The sequence below is a fragment of the Poecilia reticulata genome, linkage group LG15 (assembly GCF_000633615.1).
Source record: "Poecilia reticulata strain Guanapo linkage group LG15, Guppy_female_1.0+MT, whole genome shotgun sequence".
Classification (NCBI taxonomy): Eukaryota; Metazoa; Chordata; class Actinopteri; order Cyprinodontiformes; family Poeciliidae; genus Poecilia; species Poecilia reticulata.
Genome location: NC_024345.1, coordinates 26213229 through 26232218, shown reverse-complemented (window position 1 = coordinate 26232218; position 18990 = coordinate 26213229).

The following is an 18990-nucleotide window of genomic DNA, read 5'->3' as shown; positions in this document are numbered from 1 at the left end:
ACTTCATTCATCAATATATTGTGCTTTTCCTTGACAGATACATATTTTAAAGGGTTGGTTTTGAAACCTGCTTCTGTTATAACAGATGAATATTGATTGCATAATTTTCATCATCCCTCCTCAGAGGAGAATTACTGTACATTGAGTAATGCCTTACAATGGCGAACAGACAGTAAAATCAATTACACCATCATGAAAAAGGTATTTATCAGCATCCAAAATAACTATTTGGAAAGGAGCTTACTCCACGTCAAACATCTGAGCCACTGCTGCAGCCGAGAAGGAAGAACAAACACTGAAAGTGAGTTTATTAATCATTGAATAACTCCTGCTGTCATCTGAAACTATAATCTTACACTATTCCCCAAAGCACATTTACTTTGAATAGACGTTTTCAGTGGGACGATATTCCAAGTGAAAAAGCAAATTGTGTTTGACAAAACCATCAAGTGCAAAATTATTTGGATCTGTGATCTTCATAGTTTGTAAAACTGATGGGACAGCTGTTTTTCTGTAAACCATTACAATGTTGGACCTTACAGCTTTTATCTGTTTGAATCATTCATTCATCATATCCAACAGATTTTCTGCATAATTAGTCTAGGGATGGAAATAGATACTAAAGTTACATTTTGGGTCTAGTGCATTATTTTTGTATTCAATTCTGAATAACTTAAGTTGAATTTATTTAAAAATGAACTATTGGGGCTACCAATAACTGTGCCATAGGTGATTTTGTTGAAATTTAGTTGTGAAAAATGTTGCTTTGGAGATGCAAATATATTGCCATTATGTTTGTAATGGCAGGAATATGACGGAAAATGGAGGCACCTACCCGTTGTGACATTTAAAGTCAATGTAGAAGGAATTTGCAATAGTTATTAGTCGCTCCACACATCTGTGGTTCCAACAAACTACTGTGAAAAATACATGAGCATATCTCAAAAAATACTGAGCCATTTTTTTTACCGCAAGCTGGATTCACCACTTCTGATGAGTCACGCTTTAAAAAATATTTTTATATTCAATACTTCTTTTAATATACTTTTTTTCCAAGGTCATGAACATCACTCAGTACATTCCTATTACTGTAGACAGCAGAAAGAAAAATAGCATGATGACACCCAAATACCAACCTTGAGGAATCCAAGCAGTTGTACACAATCATAAGTTACAATGCAAATGTAAAAATTCATTTTCATCCTTTGTACATAAATATAAAAAAATATTTTCGCCGATCTGTAAATAAAAACAAAAGAAATCAAAAGGTCTCAAAAGTCAAAGCTACAAGCATTAGTAAGGCAGGAGTCAAAAGAAAAAATCCATGAAAAGAAAAGTATTTCCAACTGTGGATGGCTCCACAGTTTGAACTTTGAACTTCAAACTATGGAGCCATCAGTATTTTATTAGCTTATTATTTAAACTAATAAACTAAAGTTAATGTAAAGATTGTTACCAAAACTGAAGCTTTGACAAAGTCTGAGCAATTTTAACAGCAGCAAGGTCACCCCTCTTGTCTAGAAGAATGAAAAATACAGCATGGACATTTTTGTTGACTTGTGTATAGAAATTCAGAAGGTAAATCAAATTTCTAAATGCAATCAATGTAAAATGGCTTCAATAAAAGAGACCAAAAATTGCTATTATTTTTAAAGCATTTTTTGATACCCATTTAAAATTAAGTAGAATCAAATTTACAGTAGAATTTAGTCTATTGGTTGAATTATATAGTCATATTCATATTTTTACAAATATCATAGGATGTCCTAAAAGGGATAAAGATTACCATGAATAAATAGAGTTACAGACAATATCCATAGTGATAAAACTCAAACATAGGAATGTGAGCAAACAATCAAATTTCAGGACCATCTGAAGCATTTTAATCACTGTGCAGCTGAAGTCCAAGATGCCATCATATACATAGAAACACGCCGTCATTTAGACTATTCTCTTCACTGGAGAAGGAATGGATGTGAGGAAGGAGAATAAATAAGTCTGGACTGAAGAAAAAACGGTGAAGCCTTCTACAGGAATGAACAAAACATCCTGTAGTTCTTGAGAAGTGTTTCACATTAGTCTTTCTAAAGTTAATTCTGATCTGTGAATCAGTCAGGCATAAAAACTGAATCAGTGTTCTGTCTACTAATAAAGAACCATTTTTGCTTTTAAACATCAGTTTCTACCAGTTTTGCAAATGTAGAGACTAAGGTTTTTGTTCATACTTCACCTCCAGGTCAGGAACTGCAAATATATGAAATAAAGCATATGTGTGGTAAAATGGCCCAGTCTAGTTCTTAAAACCTGTTTAGTCATTCACTGTTGCTCTGGCTGCATGTTTTGGGTCATTGACTTGCTGCGCAGTGAGGTCAATTTGCCACAATCAGAACATGATCAGAACAAGTGTTTACATGCATGCCATTTGGATGATCAAATCTGCATAAACTCATCATTTCACAACATAGACGAGGATACAAAAGTTCTGCTAATTGAGTTTCGTTTTCCTGAGAAACAATGGGATGATGACTGGATGTGTGTCACTTTTGGAGTGAACGCAGAAATCACCATGTCATAAAGGAACAGAGTCAGCTAGAGGGGCTATCACATGATGGCAAATTCACAGAGGCGCTATGATGAGCGATTGTCCTTCCACTGAAACATCTAAGTGAGTGTGGCTTCTCAGCTCTGAGTCAGCTGAAATTAAAGCTTCGAGACTGAGCATGACTTTTTTTTCCTACCATAACTTCACACTTTGAGGCTCTAAAATTTGTGTTTAAGGTTATTTTCAAGTAAATTAATAAAAAACTAAAATATTTTGTTGACTTCGTCTTGTCAGTAAGGATTGATGAGCCACTGCTTTACATGGCTTGCAGCAAATTGCAAACATTCCTACTTTCAGCAACAGCTTTCTTTATGCAACCCTTACTCCTATCGGCATTTTCCCACCCGAGTTATTGATCTCAGCAGCTCCTCCGCAGTTACCCCTCCCACAAAAAGAAGAAATAGAAATGGTGCAAACAAAAATATTAAAATTAAATACTAAAAAGTTTGTGGTTATAATGTGAAAACGTTCAGTGGGGTTCCTCAGTAGAGAGAGTGATTTTCACAGAGATTATTTAATGCAAAACCTTTACACATAAATGATTATGACTGTTAAGTGGTAATACTGAAAACTTGCCATTTACAGAGTACCTCGTAATGAGGCTGCAGCTGTGATTATCCAGATGTCTAACATGGAACTGCCTGCAAACGATGCCCGATGGAGATTTTCACAGTCATAAAGTGGATTTAATTTTTAATGAGTTTTGGCCTTTTGAACCAAACTGGTCCCCAAAATATGCTTTGTACAAAAAGCTATTTGTCTCAAACAGCTGAAGCCAACTGGAGACCAGTAGAAATAGTCCACCATTCAAGAGACTATAACATTTTTCCTGATAATCAGTGAAAACCAAATCAGAACTAAAAAGGTCAGTGAATATTGGAATTTCACTGTGGCCTTAATTTCCATTGAACTTTGTGAACTATGAAAAGACCTGTTCTCATTTTAAAACTGTGGAGCCATTTAACTTTTTTTATGCAACATATAAGAAAAGAAGAAATGTGCTGTGTATAAATAGGGAAGAGATTTAGAAAGAGCAGGGTGGCCTGGTTCTGCGAATATTAAAGAAATCTGAACCCAACTCACAGTGCGCCAAATTTTATATTACGATTATCGCTCCTTCTAAAAGGTCGAGTAACTCATTCATATGACAGGCTGCTGATTTTTAACAGCCAAACAAATAGGTCAGTGGTTCTTTAAAAGCCTTTTTATTCTTTTCCCTCCTCCTATGAAAAAACCCCCCAAACAAAAACACCATTGCTGGAATAGCTGACTAAAGTATCGGCAAGTAAAGGTCCTTTTTTAAATCCTGAAGTAAAAACTGAGCAATTTTCCCACCATTCAAACGAAAAATCTTCTATGGGATTGAGTGCAAGTCTTGGTGATGACCAAAGTCACTTTGTTCCTACAACAACGGCAGGCTCATTTATTCATCATAAATGGATAATGACACAGTGTTATTAGGTTTAGCCAGTATTTTTACAAAGTTTTCATCTTATTTCTTACTAAAATATGTTAATCTCTTGGATAGAGAACACATTTAATTTTATAACACCATGATGGCTACTTGTATGTGCAAGTAATTGGGGCCTGCGCCTTAATTTCCATCTAGATTGTTAATGTCCACATGATTTCTTTTTTTTCACAAAGTTACAGGAAAAGTGTTTGAGGTGTTTTATGTTTTATAATGATGTGCCTCCGGTTAGCTCAAACGGTGTGACTCAACCTAATGGATGCTTTCACAGTTATGACATTGTTGTAGGATTTTTCACACAACTAAATATTTTTGGTCCTAATTGACCTAAAACACAAAACAGACTGAATGATTCTAAGGGAACAGAATTTTTTATTCATTTATTTTTTGTGGCAAAGCATTTGTAAAGTAAAACGTTCATGAATCTGACCTGAAATATCTGAATATTTTCATTTGGATAGAGAAACATTCCTCAAGACTAAATGCTGCTGTTGAATTTGGCCATCTGGAAAATAATGCGTAGAATAATCAAGTGTCCCCCACAAAATACCTCAGCATTTGAATGAAGCCCCATAAACATCTCAATTTAAGCTCTTAACAGGGGTTGCATGACCTTTCATTATCCCAGATGTGTGTGTTTTCAAATTTAGCAAACTCTTACATTAAGCAGACTGATCTGACCTTTCTGGAAAAGAAAAAAAAAACATGAGTCACTTTTTTGTCAAATTGAGCAACTTTTAAGAGGAAAGGTGTGCAATGCATACAATATTATGCATGAAAGATGACTGTAAAAGGCCAAAGAAGGAAAACCTGTCTGTAAATTGAACTTTTATAACTTTGATAACATCCACTTATTTCTAAAAGGCCAAACCCATCTGCTGAAAGTTTCAACATGTCACAGGAATTAAAGTTTCCCGTTATGTCTCTTCTTGCAACTTTATTTTAAAACACAACAATGATAAGCATATTTTGAGATAAAAGTGCCTCACCAAAAAACAGTTTGTGATTGCAGATCCCAGTGCTAAAAACAGTGGAGCCAAACAACCCATCTCTTTTTGGCTTCACAAAGTAAGAGTGTGGTGTATTTGTCCAGTTTGCACACACTGGTGACTTGGAAGAACAAGAAGAAACAGCAGAAATTATTATTGAAGTTTGTCCTACTTTTTCAGATGAGGGATGAGGTTATAAATCTAGTCTGCAAAACACTGATAAATATGGAATTAAGCAAAACTCAAAAGATAACCCCCATACTATCTGAATTTTTATTTACATTAGCCTAATAAACATGAAAAAAAGTGGTTGGAGTCATCTACTGGATGGTTTAAGTAGAGATTACTACTTTGAACAGGTACTAGATGCAGATTTGTGATTTTAGTTCGATAAATTAAGTACACTTTGGGATTACTTTGACAGCAAAATGGAATTTGATGTGAATTTACCACAGTAGAGTTTAAATTGCCAATAATTGTTAAATACCAAATGACTATATGTGAGAATGACTCCTCCATTTGAATATTTTTAAAGCAGAAAACACCACCACCCTGTACAAATTTGCTCAGAGATCAGTCAAAGTTACAAGCTTAAGTGTATTTAAAACACTTCTGTGCACTTTAAGATGTTTTCCTAGGTATCAGGCACAACTCCAGGAAAGAAAAAAAGGCTTCTCTCTCTATGGGGGCAGATTAACAGCTCAACAATAAAAGAAAAAATAAAAGCTTGAGCCTGAAAAAGAAGATCCACAGAAGGGTAAGGCACAAGAGGAAGGACATCAAAGTGCACCACTGACAGATTTCTGGGGCAGAGAAGAGAGAGATGCATGGGGAAGACCAGATCCAAAGAGCAATGGGTGCCGTTTATTACGCGGCTGAAGGGGGTGGGGCAAGACCTTGGCACACATTATTGGTTCTCAGTATGTAGGAAAGAAAATGCTTGCTGTCACCAGAGCAGATGTTATTACTTATATAAACAGAAAAGGCCATTAGGAAGCACACAGGGTGCTGCTGGCATGCTGAGGAATCCAGAAAATCTCCTTGCCTCTTCCATCTGGTGAGGCAGTGGCCGTCAAAGAAAAGCAGGTTGGTAATTATTAATCAAGTTTTTAAAAATCCACCACAAATAGTACTGCAGGAGAGCAGAATAATGAATAGCTGTGATGTCCGTAGACCACGACGAACCACCGGCCATCAGAGATCCCCTGGGATCCCAAATAAAAGAGTGACTCAGCAGCACGCTCACAGAAATACTAATCAGAAACCTTCTGTATTATAAATCAAGCAGAACTGATAAAAAAAAGAAAGTCGTTATGCTGATGAGAGGAAAAACCCATGAACACTCATGGCAGACGGATATAAGAATGAGGCATTTTTAAACATAAACTACCTTTTTTTTAATCCCCTTAAGACAATTGACATTTTTCTCATCTCTGCAGGAAAACAGAAAATGAAGCCCCTTATTGTGGCTGTGCTTAATGTGAACAAAGTGGCCCAAAATAATGCAGCTGTGCACAGCAGAAAACACAATGTCAGAGATAAATACAAATTCATAAAGTGGCCTGTTGGAAGTTTGGCACAAAATCACAGAAATACACATGCTGTGCCTTAGTTAAGAGTAGAAGAGAAACACCGCGCCGTTTCAGATTTTACCTGCAGCAGAAAATAATAGGATTTTATGTGGATTGGGATTATTTTGTTAATGAAGTGCTGCTTTTTTCTCAGACAATTTTGACCACAGCCGTTATACCAGGTGTCCTGTTTGTGCTCTATGCCTTGCGGTATGGTGGGGGGAAAAAAGCATTTGCTTCTTGACCGTTGTGCTTCTGGTAAGTTTCTATCATACTCAATTACTTCATAGGAAAGAAATCTGATTGAGTCTGAAATCAATCTAAATTGAGTAAATCCAATGTAGATTGATCCAATTTAGATTGAAAGTAATGCTTAAGGGAAATAAATCTTTCCAAAATGTAATTTCTCCTTTGTTAAAACAAAAATTAAACATTGATTAATCACATTTAGAAGTCAAATTTCAACTAAATTACTGCCAGACATTTTGAGCCAACAAAGCGTTTAAGTAGAACCCATCTGACAACATGAAGTAGGCTAAAATATTGTTAAAAACAATACTTAACCCCTGCTAAACAAATTCAAGATCAAGAAACCAAATAACTGGTGTAGAAATCAATTTTTCAAGGCTTTATAATAATTGTTTCATAATAAAGTCAACAGAGAAAAAAAAGCTTTTTTATTTTTTCTTCCACAATATTGAACTTAACAGTCAGTGAAGGTTGAAGAGGCTAAAGTTTCCATCATTCTACAGTTTCCACCTCGATGTCCTTCTCCAGAGAAATCTTTCATCCATATTTTATTTAAAAAGTTAAGGTAAATCTAGAGAAAGGTCTGCATACTAATACTTTCCCTTTCATGCTGCCCTGACTGAAAATTTCAGTGAGGATTAGAACTTCATGACATTTTTCCGATAACTAAATAAATGTGGAAACTATAAGTTCTTTCAGTCTGGGGTTTAGCTAAATGGTAAGAAATCTGTAGTCAATCAGTTTGAGATAAAAACCACATACTTACAAAAAGTAACAAAGCCAACTAAACATGCTGAAAACTTCAATTGAAGCTTTGCCTCAAATTCTTTTGACTTCTTTAAAATTGTAACCTAAAACAGGTGTTTTTTGAGCTGAGCATATCCGTTTCTGGAATTAGTTTTTTTTTTCTGCTTCACAATAATCTAACAGTGACTCAGCTCTGCAGAGGCCTGCTAACAAGCTTTTTTGGTCCAGGTGTACAAGAGAAGAAATGCATCTAAAAGTTGCAAGTTGGTAACTCTCGGGGACTTGAGCACCCAGGTCTAGACGGATTATAAAAAAAAAAAAAAATGGAGACACGTTTTTGATGTATTCAAGCTGATGAAAAAATGAAGACCTCACTAACTTTCATCAATAAACTGTTTTTTTTGTTTGTTTGTTTTTTTTAGGAAAAAGAAATCCCTTAAGTTGACTTGAGAGATGGGATCTAAAAATCATGATGATGATGGAGATAGTTTAGGGATTACAAGAAATCCAGAGGTAGAAAAAAAAACTTAAGGACTTTTTGAGAGATTTGGTTGATTTTATTTGAAAGCTCTACACTTTTAACACTTCAAACTTGCATTTGACTCCATCAGTGCAAAAAATGCAATCACTCTAATTTACCTACAAATGACATTTAAAATAAAAAAAGGACTTTAAATAATACAATTCTGGCAGCATCCTCATAGATGTAATTTTTGATCAGGTGCATCTATGCATGAACACCATTATTTCCGTCTCTACGTAACTGAATATTAGTGAGACATGCAGTGATTGTAAAACAGTAAATGGAGGTAGCCATCTCAGTCCTGGCTTCTTTTATACCTTTTATTAGTGATTTTTTGTTTGTGAAATTTCTATTTTCTTATTAACCTGTACAGCCCTTTGGTAGCCTTTGGTTTTTAAAGTAATTCATAAATGAATGAATGAATGAATGAATACCTCAGAGTGGAAAATTGTACTATTTCCACACACCTCCAGACAGCCAAAGTGGCTTATTGCCTGTTGAGGCATATTCAACAGATACCAATGATCATATTGGAAGCCCTTTTTCATAATATAGGTGTTACTATGTAAATGATCATGGTTTTTCTTGCCAAAACTAATTTTGGATAAAAAACAAAATGTGCCACCACCTCTTTCAAAATCCCTTTTGACAAAAAAAAAAATAAATAAATAAATACTCAGGTTGTTATTTTAGGAAGGTGGTCATGTGCTATAGTAACACACTATGAATCAAAAATCTTTACTTGGTTTATATGTTGTTTGATAACCAGAAAACTAAGTAATTGAAAATAAAGGCAGTAAGGGGGTAAAATCGACAAAACAGAGAACTTACCGGATCAACGGAAAACAGGAAGGAAAGCAAACTGCTGAAACAACTGGAAGAAAAAACAAAACAGGACAATATGACAAAAGAATGACATCGTAAACAATGCTGTGGAGGCTGTAATGTGAAGCAGGTGGAGGTAATTACTGGATAAGGAACAGCTAAGGGACAGTAAGTAGTAGGTCTTTAAACATCCCTAATTGAATAATTTAAAAGACTTCAAAATGTCTCTGGGGAAGAGGAACAACAAAACAGTCACCATGTTGGTAGCCGTTTTTGGCCTTCCTGTTTCTTTGTTTTGCTCAGTTTTTTAATGTTTGTTTGTTAGTGCTAAATATCAGTTGTATTTCTTTTGTTGTGAGGTTTGTTATACATGTTGACGCCTTCTTGCTAATGTCTCTCCTGAAAAATATGTTTTAATCTCCAATAGTTTTCAATAAATAAATGGGAAACCCATGAAAAAGAATTAAACTGTTGCCTAAACAGAGAAAAACAGATCTGGAAATTAAAAGAACTCGAGTAATCAAAATAAAGCTGAAGTAACACAGAAATCAAAAGCAGTGACAACAAAAAAATCTTTTATATTATAACAATGGAGCCATCTCTGACAATATGCTGGATAAAACATGATAGTCCCTGAAGACTTGCATTAAATTTTTATACAATTCTCTAATATTCTCCAACTCCAGAACAGGATTCTTTGCCCTCTCCAAAAAGAAACAGTGTTGGCTGCACAAAAACAAAATGACTGCGCTGACAGAAATGTTCCAGCGATTAAAAAAAAGAGATGCATAGTATTTATAACTCATAGGCCCAACAGGTTTACTTAAAAAAATATATATCAATTTTCTCGCTTGTCAATCATTATCCTTCATGTAAACATTGGGAGGAAATGCAAAGCCGAATAAAAACAGCAAAGCATATTGCTGCCGATTTAAATCTCACACTGGAGCAGCTTATTTCTGCAGAGTAAGCCACCCTTTGAGATTTCTCAAGGACTGCACAATAGTCCTGAACCAGCTACTCCTTTAAAAAAAAAAAAAGAAAAAAAGATCCCTCTGCCATGAGGACACATAATCAGTCTTTAATAATCCCTCTGAAGTAATCCCATAAAAATGTATCCGTGTGTATGCAAGAGCAGTGACTTCTGCTGCCTGATCACCATGCCGATTTATTTTTACATATAAAAAGCCAAATGTGAACAGAGAAAACATTTGTTAAGGATATTAAAAAGTTCAGAAGAGAATGAGTCTCTTGACCTTTATTTTATAAGCAGGTTCTCCCTGAAAACCAGTGGAAATATTTTAAAACTAGCTGCTAAATGGCAGATTGCCAACAACTGGTGAGCTGTGAGAAAGAGCAAAGTTTTTATGTTAAAGTAACAAGAACAAAACTAGATTGAAATTCTTTATACAAATAAAAACAGGAGTAATGAAGAATGATGCATTCAGAAATGTTAAAAGTATAACTAGATGTTAACAGAGTTACTAGAATTAATAATAAAAATTATTTCATAAACATCAGTCTTCATTGTGGGCCAATTTAAAACACAGCTTAAAAAGAAAGACTGAAATAATGTATGAAATTATAACTACCATCCATCCTGCTTCCAACTTTTGCATTTCTAGTTTGTAAATTGGGTGAAAATTGAAAATTATTAAAAATTTAAGTCAGGAAAAAGTCTGGAAAGTTGGCATAAAAACTGTGTTCCAACACTGAATAGAGAACATAACAGAAAAACAAAAAAGAAAAGAAAAACGTACCTAACTGAGAAGCGAAGTGACAGGAGGAACCGGGAAAACTAATCAGGGGAAATGCGGTACAGCTGTGGCAAAGAAAGCAAAGAGGGAAGAGAGGGAACTAATGCTGAGTTCACGTTCCCTCGGAAGTCATAACTCTGCGCTGGTTTTGACGTTTGAAGTAACAGCATTCTATTTAAAAAGTAGTTCGCATTTCAACATGGCGACGCCCATAGACATTGTTTGCAGTACTTCTTACAAACAACATTTTAAGCTCACTCTCTGTAAGCAGTTGGAGGCTCAACATGTAAAATTGATTTTAGATGTAGCCTACTTTGTGTTTTGTAAAATAAATATGTTTACACCACATCTTACTCCTGTTGATGCGAGGAGCGACCATATTGAAACGTAAAGTATGCTTTGCAAGTCGTAACTGGGGATAGTCAGAGTTGATCCGTTTCCCAGTGGAAAATCTGTTTTTAGGAAGGCGTCCCGATTCCGAGCACAACTGGAGCGCAGCGTAAGGTCCAAAACATACATCAGACTTTTCACAATCTGATCTGATTTTTTATTGACACCCAGGCTCCAACTCAATGCACCACCAAACTCATAAGAGCAAATATTCATGACAGAATATGTACTGGGAATCCTGCCAGTGCAAACACAAACTGCAGTTGCTGCTTGAAGAGTTTCGCTTTTTCACAGTTTTTCTTTTCTCTTCGTTTGTCTGAGGTCCTACCATGAAAAAGTACACAACTTTTTTTTTTTGCAAATAAAATATCTTAGTTTGTATTTTCCCTCAAAGCAGATGTGTTTTATTTTGCTATCATGTCGTACTTCCTGTCTCACTCATGACATTTCCATAGTTCCTATCAAAATAGACCTGGGATGTATTTTGACCGGACAATTGGAAAAGCAGTTCCAGGGAATCGCTAGCAGTCGGTGAGGCTCCATTGACTTTAATTATTTCTAATTGCTGCATAAATCACGGATCCGGTGTGTTTTGGGCCTAATTTACACAGGAGTGAAAAAGGATGTAAAAGATTCTGAATCAAAGTACAGAACCTGATGATGATCTGAAGGAAATAACTGCAAATACACAAGAAATCTAGCAACGAAAAACAATAAACACAGAGAAATTAAATGATATTCACACAAACAAAGACCATGAGTGTGACAAATTGTTGTGAGTGTTGCAATGCTTTAAAACCTCTTCATGTTTTGACTAAAATTGAGCAACACTGTATTGACTTTGCAATATTGCACTTTATTGGATATTTCTATATTTTCCAGTCATGCCTTATCTGGAAGATTTAAATTGTAATGTGAAAGTAAAAAAAAATAAAATTCTCATCTAACTCAAGTTGACCAACTTGAGAATTCAGCATTGTCTGGTTCACAGCATTATCGGGTCTTTGTATTCTGTAGATAAATATATATACAGAGTATGTGCTCTGAAGAAAAGCAAACTTGGCAAGAATGAACTTTTGATTTCTCGATTTCGAGCCAAGTAAATGCATCATGTTAAAGTTGGTAGGAGATAAAGATGCAGAGGTTGGATTTTCTCTACTTCACACTGGAGTGACCTACTTTTCCACTGCAGCTATAGAAAGTGTCTTTCTAACTTTGTTCGTTCCTCCAGAAACCTAAACATATGTGAAGAGTTTATGTCTGCATATATACGTATATACTTTTCAAGGCATAATGAAAACCATTTACAGTGCAACAAAGTCCCAGCTGTTTTAGTAATGAATAGCAAATTAAACTTTATTTAGGTTACACTTGTTTAGTTCCCCTTAGATGGTCCTTCTCTACCAATGAGATGGTGAGATGAGATTCTCCAACCAGCTGCACTCATGTAAATTATAGATCAAATTCCACCTCTTTAAAGGGATGTATAATGAAAAATCTACTTTTCTGAGCTTTACATCATGTTATAATGTTATTCCCTGGAGTGTTGCTTTGATTCTTTCTTGCATGTTTGTGGAATTATTTAATCTCCCGTGACAGTCTTTCAGGATGCTTAAACGCTTGCTCTAACAAACCACGCTTCTTAAAGCTCCGGCTTTAAGACGTAGGAGCCTTTTAAAGAGACAGAGGCCCAATTTCAAGGCGGCAATTTTGCAAGTCAAATTCTTTTTCAAATAATGTTTGATATGTACTGCATTTTTATAACAACTGAAGGCAACATAGTTACTTGATTGTGCTATAAATTGGCACTGTATGCCTTTAAAATAGGAGGTGCCACGCTGGTGTGGTTGTGTACTGAACTCCCACACACTGCTGATTCCCCTGTTTGTTAATAGAATAAATTATCCAATCCAATAAACATCAAAAAAGAATCGATAGCAGAATAAGCTCTTTGATATTAGCAGAAAGGAGTGGGCAAGTTTTTAATGGGCGCAACACATAAACTGCACTCTGCTGCTAAACCCACAGATGGATTTTCCGTACAAATGTGGCAAATTTTAAAAAGAAATAAACACATTTTTAAATGCAAAGAAGCATTGTCACAAGACGAGAGAGAAATATTCATTAATAAACAAATATCCTCACTTTTTACACTAAGTTGGGAGCGTTTGATGATACTCAGTTTGACCCTCATTATAGAGATGTATTGGGAAGCTGCTGATCACCATAGCAACTATATTGATGGTGGGTGAAAAGGTCAAAGGTGTATCAGCTGGTTTTAAATGGTGGTGATATATACTTCCAGACTGCCAAGGTCTCCTCCGCAGAGATAGTTTGCAGTGTAGTGCGATGTAAAGGGAGAAAATTGCAGCTTCTGGTGTTTACAGAAGCCACAACAAGTAACTTTTTCCCCCCACATAAGCAGCCAGCTTAGCCTGACTCAGGTGAGAACAGAGGGAGGATGAGTCACAAGCTCCCTGAACTTAAATGGCCCCTCTTTAAAGATGTTTTCCGGGAAAATGCTTAGCCAAGCTACTGGACGGGCAGGGGCATTTGCCCGCCATCACACAGCCTGCCTCGGTATCGACTGCCATGTGGTGACATTTCCTCACCTTCTCTGTGTCTGTGGACACAAGCAGGATTATTTATAAGCTTATTAAACCATAAATTCTGAAACCGTGTTAGACAATGAGTAGGAGGAATCTATTAAGCTGCCAAGTTGCCAAGCTGATAAAATAGTGAAGATAAAGGAGGCAATCAGCCACCTCATGCCTTGATGAGCCGTATATTTTCCAAATCACAGAAGGCTGTGTAGGTGAGGTCTTTACATCAAACATGCAATCGAGGTTTCCTCAGAAACGCAACCACTTTTTAGCGCTGACACCCAGATGACCTTGTAGGGTTTTAATCGCTCTGTTTGAAAACTCCTCCACAATTCGACACATGGACTTTAATTAGAGACGGGAAGGTAACAAGATGAAGGATGAGGCAAAATGTGGGGGGGAGAAGCGCCCAATGCGACAGGAACACGGTAAGAACGTCAGAGCTGGCAGGTGCGCAGGTGAATTTAAAAGCTTGTTAATAGGTTCTATTTTATTTGAGGTTATTTGTCAAGTGAAAAAGTGTTTCACAGGCTTTAACTCTCATACTCACCTTGTGCATGGTCAATGCTATTTGTATTCTGCCAGAGGTTTTATGAATAGGGACATTTTCTTTCCTAAATCTATTCTCTAAATATAAGGCTTCAGTCGTCATCAGCCTACCTCAACTTTCCAAAGAAAAAAGTCAGAACAAAAGGAACAAAAAAAAAGCCTTGCTGTGTGACCACATCCGCCCACCAGCACCACTGAGTCTCACTAATTAACAAATGATATGTTATTTACCTGATACATAAAACAAAGTGTAAAACTCTTCATGTGCTTGATTATTAGCATATCAAGCAGTTGCCAAGTAACCAGCAGCACCTAAATGAACATACCTATTTTTTGAGCTAAGAAATACGCCAACTTGTTATTTCTAATCTTTGCTCTCTGCACAAATTACCTGGGTGAAATATGTTGATTAATTTAGCTTCATTGCTACAGAGCTGCCTCTTACTTTACTAATTTGACTATTTTATGTTTACAACTCCAGCTGCTATTAACAGCAACCCGAATAAGGATGTGTAAAAACTCTTAAACCAATCTTTTTTTAATAAGTATAATGCCACACTAATTGCAGTTGTCCTTTGACAGAAAACTCTTTGAGATCTATCTTGCCATCTGGCTCCACTGTATGCAATAACATATTGCTCCTCATCTAGGCTTATATAATCGATTTTATTTAACTTAAACATTTTCAATAGTTTCATTGTAGATGTTTGACAATCAACACACATCTGTCTTATTTAACAAGCATTTTCTCTTGTCTCTGCCACTTTTAAGTTTGATTAAGGGCAAAATGATCATTTTTCTACCACAGAGAACTAGAAACTCATTCATTACCAATTAAATATTGCTTAACCCTTTCATCAATGAATTCATAACAGTTTACAGTGAAAATGATTCAAAGATTCAGGAATTTTTATATCCCGACTACATTGTTGAGTATCTGCCTTGCATTTCTCTGGTGTGCAAAAATATGGTTTTAAAGAAACAACACATGTAAACAACTGGACACTCTGGAGTAAACAGTTTGATTTCCAGCTGTGTAGGACTATATGTCGTACAGAGGCGACGCTGCCAAGAAAATTATGTAGGTTCTTCTCTAATGTCACATCAATAACCTCATAGTAACATGATGTAATCTTGTGATATGCTATTCAGAGACTGTCTGCACAGATTAAAGTTTACTCACCTCACTTTAGAGTCAGAGTTGGGGAATTATGCTTGTATTCTGATTATTTTATTGAGCCAGTTAAAAAATTAAAGCATCAGAATGTGAACATGGCCTGGCTGTTGGCCTGGATATTTCAGAAATGGCTGATCTTATCAGGTTTTCACCCACAACCACCTGCATGGTTTGGAGAAAATTTTCCAAAAAAAAAATAAATAAATAGAGGAAATAATTTTGAGTAACGCTTGTGCAGATGGAAAAGCCGATGAACAACACTCAAAGCAGATTGACTTAGTAAAGGATAAGCTGTATTTTTTTTCTGTGTGAATTTATGTCACTGCAACAGAAGATTTAATTTGTTTGAGGCTCTTCAAAGGCAGTTTGTAAAGCAAAGGTATCATCTCTCACGTGTCTCTGCCAGACAGCTTCTGACCAAATTTCTGAAAACTTTTATCCACCATTTAATAACCTACCAAAGTAAATCAGTAAAAAAATGTACCTTTACTGAACCTGCACTTGGCATTTACCCTGAGGTTTGAGTAAACATAAATTCCCAGGGTGAGTAGCTTGCTTTTTTTTTTTAACACAGTTACCTGTCACTGTAAGAAAAATCTATTTAAATATTACACTGACACCCAAGGTTGACACAATTATTTAGGAAACGTATATCTGCCTGAAGAAAATCGTATTTTATTTATTCATTTTTTTGGGCAATAATAAGATTATGGAGAGAAAAATCTCCAGTAGCAGCCTCAGTTCATCTGCCAGTAAGTACTTCTTGCCAGCCATGGCACAAGGTAATAAGCTACAACGACACTAAGCCTGCAGTTAAAGAAGGAGCATGGCTCCAACATTTTGTAAAAAATATGCCTCAACATACCAGATCACATCTCAGACTGAAACCTTTATAGGATATACCTCTATATCAAAGGCAACAAACTTTTAATCTAGCATATGGCTTCAGCTAAATGAGGTCATTTTCACAGCTTTGTTGCTTCAGATGTGACAAAGAGAAGCAAACACTGGCAAGAAAACAAAGTGGTGTCACAGCTGGGAATTTCAAATCGAGGTTGAGCTGTTTTTCTGTTGCTCAGTATAGATGACTGAACAGTATTACCTAACTTTTAAACTACTGACTCATTAAACAACAGACCTGTTAGCAATACTCAGCAAATACAACCTGAAGTTTGCAAACATTGCTAAATAAATTCAAAATGATGGCACGGAAAGCCCACTGAAAATCACTATGGCGCATTTTCCACTCGCTAAGGGGTTTTAGGATTAAAATAAGGCATGCATAATAATACTAACATTTCATTTTAAGGTCTGCACGGTGGACTCTAAATCAATCAGTGACCAAAGTCCTGTAGCAAAACGCAGCTGTTCCATCACATTCTTTGGATAGTGTTCATTTTCGTAGGCGACGCCGATCGCTTGGCGTTTCTAAAGCAATAATGTAAATTATTTTACGTGGCAACCACAGAGTCCATTTTGAGAAAGTGGCTTGGAAGCCTCACCAATAAATCAAAAACCCAAATTCAGAGTCTGGTGGGGACGGCAAGTAAAATCATTAACATCCTGGACCTTCTCTCTCCACAACATTTATTTGAGCAGGCGACCATCAGTCAGGCTGAGAACGTTCGGTTTGATTCATCACACGTGTTTCCATCAGAATATGTTCTTATGAGGTTCAGGTTGTGTAAATACAACCGTCTTAAACACTTGTTTTCCCGACTCTCCATCAGTCTGATTAATGGACAGAGTAATAGGAGTAATTGGAGGCTCGGACAGTGATTATTAATTATATGACAGGAATGAATTGTTTGTGAATGGGTATTGTATGTTTGAGTGGATGTAAAGCCTGTCTGAAGCTTGTGTTTTATTTTGCACATTAATATTGTCTCCCAGTGTGCTTTTATCCACAAAATTTGATGCTTTTTTAAGTATTTGTGCTAGTTTCTATGTATTTACTGTTACTGAGTGTTTGATGCATTGTTTTGTCCTCTCTTCTAAGACATAGGAGACAAATAAATGGTCTTATCTCACTACGGTGTTCTTAGGTGTCCAACCTTACCTCATTTTCTTTAAAAAATAAAAATTGTCATATTGACTGAAGGCTAGTTTATTCAAGCCAGAGGACAAAAATTAAGATCATTGTCTCCCGAGTGCATATAAAAATTTTTCCATTTGTTGTATTTTTGAAGCTATGGCTTCTGCACAAGATTTTTGTCTTTTATTGTTGGGATTATTCTTACATTTGCACCAAAGGAGCTAAATCTCTGGGACCCATCTGAAAGATCTCGATTTCTTTCTCATTTGTTTCTTAATTTCTTTGGATGTCTAGCTATTGAGGATTTTTTGGTGTTCTTGACTTTCTCAGGCAGGTTCAGTTTAAGTGATGTATTGATTGGCAGTAATCAGACCTGGGTACGGCTACAGACAGTGAACTCATGATGTATGATAAACCACAGTTATCTTTTAACGATCACTTTTCCACACAGGATCATGTAGGTTTACATTTTTCTTACTTTAAAAATAAACATCTTAATCTAAAAACTGCATTTTGTGTTTACTTGTGTTCTCCTTGAAAATGTTTTAAATTGGTTTGACTTTCTGAAACACTGAAGTGTGACGAACATGCAAACAAATAGGAAACCAGGAAGGGGCCAAGCACTTTTTCTGACACACGTTGCACCTTCAGGCGTCTGGAAAATGCACCCAAAAGTGAGTCAGACAAAACTAAGAGAGCATTTGTAGCACAAAGCTGAATACAGCGAGCTCAGGCAAATGAATAAGAAAAGTGTTAATTTTATACACCGCCCATTTTGACCTATATTTCTTTACATTTAAATTTTAGATGTTAAAAACAGAGTTAAAGGAAATACTTAATTTAAATGATTCTATTTAATTTGTTAAGTAGATGTAAATTGCATGCTATTCTGCAGCTTTACTGTTTTGTGCTGAAATCCTGGTAATTCTTGATAGTTCTGAGCAAGTTGTTTTTTTTCTCCTTTTCATTTCCTTACAAACTTCACAATGCATGTTTAGTTATAATAATCCGGTCTAAAATTTGGCCCAGCAAACAGTCTTCCTCCTCTTTGTTGCTTCTTGACAAGATGAGCTGTTGTTTGTTTCCCAATCTGAATAGCGCAAAAATAATTGAAGAGCTGGTCTTGTGCTCCTTCATTGTTTGCACAGTACAGTTTAATAAGTCGTGTGTCAATGCCAAACTGCAGTTAACGAGTTGAGTCATCCTTACTGTTCTGTGTGTACAAGCCGTTATTGCTGGCATTCATGTGGCTGTTCACGACTCGGTTATTATCTGCAGCAGTCTACTGATTCTTTATTCAGAAGCAAAAATGTTTACTGAGCAATCAGAAAGTCTGTCTGTGTACCTGTTTCAGGATGATTCACCAAGGGGCTACTCTGGTTTTTCATGTGCAAATGTGTGCAAGCCAAAGTTTGCATACATAATTCACAAAAAGAAAATGTGCTGAAATGATGAAGCAAACCTCATCTCGCAGACATGCATTATACGGAAGAACTGGAAAT